This window comes from Triticum urartu, chromosome 2A, assembly GCF_056163025.1.
Source record: "Triticum urartu cultivar PI428250 chromosome 2A, HENAU_Tu73, whole genome shotgun sequence".
Classification (NCBI taxonomy): Eukaryota; Viridiplantae; Streptophyta; class Magnoliopsida; order Poales; family Poaceae; genus Triticum; species Triticum urartu.
In genome coordinates, this window is record NC_141874.1 from 251283427 (window position 1) to 251287789 (window position 4363).

Consider the following 4363-nt stretch of genomic DNA (forward strand, 5'->3'; position numbering starts at 1 on the left):
GCTTTGACAAGACGTGCCAAGGAAACCACCTCGCATGACGCGCTGAGGTGGGATAATGAAACAACTCGGATAAAGGCTTGGCCGTGATGTGTCACACTACGGGATACATCAGCAGATTAGATTTGTGTAAATGTTATTATTTCTATGGAAATATGTGGAAAACTTATTTTTTGCAGAGCCGGACACTATCTTTGTGTTTAAAATCTTCTATGAAGTACTTGGAGGAGGAACCCGCCTTGCAATGCCAAAGACAATCTGTGCGCCGGACTCGTCGTCATTGAAGCCTGGTTCAGGGGCTACTGAGGGAGTCCTGGATTAGGGGTTGTCCGGATGGCCGGACTATACCTTCAGCTGGACTCCTGGATTATGAAGATACAAGATTGAAGACTTCGTCCCGTGTCCGGAAGGGACTTTCCTTGGCGTGGAAGGCAAGCTTGGCGATACGGATATTCAGATCTCCTACCATTGTAACCGACTTTGTGTAACCCTAACTCTCTCCGGTGTCTATACAAACCGGGGGGTTTTAGTCCGTAGGACAACATACACATCAACAATCATACCATAGGCTAGCTTCTAGGGTTTAGCCTCTCTGATCTCGTGGTAGATCTACTCTTGTACTACTCGTATCATCAATATTAATCAAGCAGGACGTAGGGTTTTACCTCCATCGAGAGGGCCCGAACCTGGGTAAAACTTCGTGTCCCTTGCCTCCTGTTACCATCCGGCCTAGACGCACAGTTCAGGACCCCCTACCCGAGATCCGCCGGTTTTGACACCGACAGCTTGAGTCCATGAAATCTGAGATGGGATCCATGTATGAGAACAAAGTATGGACTTTGGTTGACTTGCCGAATGATCGGTGAGTCATTGAGAATAAATGATATTCAAGAGGAAGATAGATGTTGATAGTAGTGTTACTATCTACAAAGCTCGAATTGTCGCAAAAGGTTTTCCACAAGTTCAAGGTGTTGATTACGATGGGATTTTCTCACTTGTATCGATGCTTAAAAGTCTGTCCGAATCATGTTAGCAGTTGCCGCATTTTATGAAATCTGGCAAATGGATGTTAAAATTGCATTTCTTAATGGATTTCTTAAAGAAGAGTTTTATATGATGCAACTAGAAGGTTTTGTCGATCCTAAAGGTGCTAACAAAGCAAGCTCGAGCGATCCATCTATGGACTGGTGCAAGCATCTCGGAGTTGGAATATATGCTTTGATAAAGTGATCAAAGCATATGGTTTTATACAGACTTGCGATGAAGTCTGTATTTACAAGAAAGTGAGTGGGAGCACTACAACATTTTTGATAAGTATATGTGAATGACATATTGTTGATCGGAAATAATGTAGAATTTTCTGGAAAGCATAAAGGACTGTTTGAAAAGAGTTTTTCAAAGAAAGACCTCGATGAAGCTACTTACATATTGAGCATCAAGATCTATAGAGATAGATCAAGACGCTTGATATATTTTCAATGAATACATACCTTGACAAGATTTTGAAGTAGTTCAAAATGGAAAAGTCAAAGAAGGAGTTCTTGCCTGTGTTGTAAGGTGTGAAGTTAAGTAAAGACTCAAAACCCGACCACGGCAGGAAATAGAAAGAGAATGAAAAGTCATTCCCTATGCCTCAGTCATAGGTTCTATAAAGTATGCTATGCTGTGTACCAGGCTTATTCTGTACCTCACCATAAGTTTTTTTTGACCACTGAAACAGTAGGAGAGGCTCCTACTGCAATTAAATAAAAGAATCAGCAACTGTACATGGTTTGTATGTTACAAGGCCATCCCACTTTGTGGGTGGAAGAGAGAATGGGGGTGGGGGGAGGTGTAAACAGGGCTATATTACAAGGCAGCTAAGTAAGAAAGCAAGAAGGGTTTATTCTTCTCTCCCACCCTATAAGTGAGGAGGGAGATGTCTTCTTTCAGCCTAGAGAGCCAAGAACTTGTGGAAGGAGTGATTCCTCTGAAGTGCTTGTTGTTCCTTTCTTTCCAAATACTCCAAGCAGATTAGAGAAGGATTTCAATGAATAACGGCCTATTCCATGAAGTTTTAGCTGACTCCACCCAATCCAGCGTAGTCCCTTGAGTAAATCCTTGCATTCCAACTTTGGCCCAACACTGTGTACTAAAAGGGCATTCAAAGAACAGGTGCTCCACCGTTTCATCATTGCATGTTGGGCAGAGCAGGCAGTCAAAGGTGTTGCCAATGTTGAAATGTCTTTGTTTGAACACATTTCTAGTGTTTAGCCTGTCAGAGAGTAGAAGCCATCCAAAAACTTTGATCTTCATAGTGGCTTTGGACTTCCACAGCCACGAGTATGCAGGGCGAGCTTGGATGTCTCTGAAGAAAAAGTCATAGAATTTGTTGGCCGCGTAGTGAGTGGATCCCCAGGTGTATGTCCAATCATCATGTATTGGCAGATCTTCCAGCTGAACGTCCGAGGTTATGCTCTATAGATCTCTAGTTTCAGCATGGGCTTGCAGAGATAATGGTAGATGAAACGTTTCCTGTAGGCTGGTGGTCCCTAGGAATGCGCGAACAGAGATGTCCTCATCTTTGGCAAACGAGAAAGCGCGGGGTCAGTTTCGGCCAGGATTTCACCTAGCCACATATCTTTCCAGAAGAGAGTGGTTGCTCCATTACTCACATTAACCAGTGTGATGCCTCTATAAGTGGGCATGAGCTTTGAGACATCTCGCCACCAGAAGGAGCCACAAGGATCAGCTGCGTGGGGTATCTTGGAGGTGTAATAAGAATTCCAAATCAACTCAACCCAGGGCAGGTCCCAATGGTTGTAGAACTTATGAAGAAACTTTAGAAGTAGGGCCTCGTTTTGGATTTTTAGGTTTAAGACCCCCGGGCCACCACATTTCTTTGGTTTGCATACCATGTCCCAAGCAGCGAGGGAAGTGCATTTGTCGCCTTGATCTGTTTTCTTTGTCCACAAGCATTTTCGGCGTATCTTGTCCAATAGTTCAATAATTCCTGCTGGGAGCTCGAGTGTACACATAGCGAAGATAATGAGCGAGGTAATGACCGAGTTGAGCAAAGATAACTTGCCACCATAGGATATCATATTAAGTGTTGCTGAGAGCCTTCTTTGAAGTCTACAGACCATAGGCATAACATCATGTATGGAAGGTTTAGTAGTCCCCATGGGGAGGCCCAGGTAAGTAAAGGGCATCTTTCCCACAACACATCCAAAAATATTCGCCAAGTTGGTGTATAGAGCTTCATCACAGTTGATCGGGACAAGTGTGGATCTGTGGAAGTTAATTTTTAGGCCAATAGAGGTGGCATAGTCAGACAGAATATTTTTGATGGTTGTAGCCTGGATTGGACAGGCTGGCATTGCAAGAATCATGTCGTCTGCATATTGAATTACCGAGTAATCTTTTTGTGTAGCGCATGGGAAAGGTAACTTGATGAGATCTCTGGCAAAAGCATCATTAATGTCAGCTTGTAATAGATCCACGGCTAGGACAAAGATGAGGGGCGACAAAGGATCACCTTGGCGAACCCCACATTTGCAATGAAATTGTCTTCCTGGTACGCCATTAAGGAGGACAACTGATTTTCCCGAGTCAAAGATGCACTTAATCCAGCCGAGCCATTTGTCATTAAAGCCCATGTTTCGCATGATCTCAATCATGGCATCATGATTAATGGTGTCGAAGGCTTTAGCAAAATCTAGTTTGAGGAGAATAATTTCTTTCTTGGATGATTGGCATTGGTAGATATACTCGAAGGCCCAAGCCAGGCAGTTGTGACGCCCAGATAATTAATCTACAGTAATCCCATGTTAGTTATGCCAAGTCGTCATCATTAACTTGCTAATAGTCATTATGATCCAAAACCTATTCCTATTTAAAATTCAAATAGCGGGGAAATAAAACTTCTTCAAAATTAAATAAAAGTGTTCATGTTATCGCAAGTAATCCCCTAGTATTTGTCATGTAGAAATACTACTCAAAATTGGATTTTTAGTTTGCCCAAGCAATTTTTAAGTGGTCCAACAACTCTAAATATGACCTTTTAAAAATTAAACAAAAACCTATTTTTTTCCAAATGTTTTGAAACTTTGTGTGCAGCCTTGAAATAATACTTTGTATTTTTGTGCCAAGTTTCATAACTAGATAAATTCATCTGCTATGAAAGAGAAATGGAAAACAAATAAATAAATACAAAGAAAAAAAAGGAAAAGCTAGCTAGCCTATTGTGCCTATGGGCTCTACACGTACATGACCTAACCTAGCCCAAGTCGTCTTTCATCCCCAACCTCGTGTCGTGGACGCTGCTCGTCCGTCCAGTGCACGGATGCCACGTTGTCGGCCATCCTGCGGTCATAGAGATGGATAA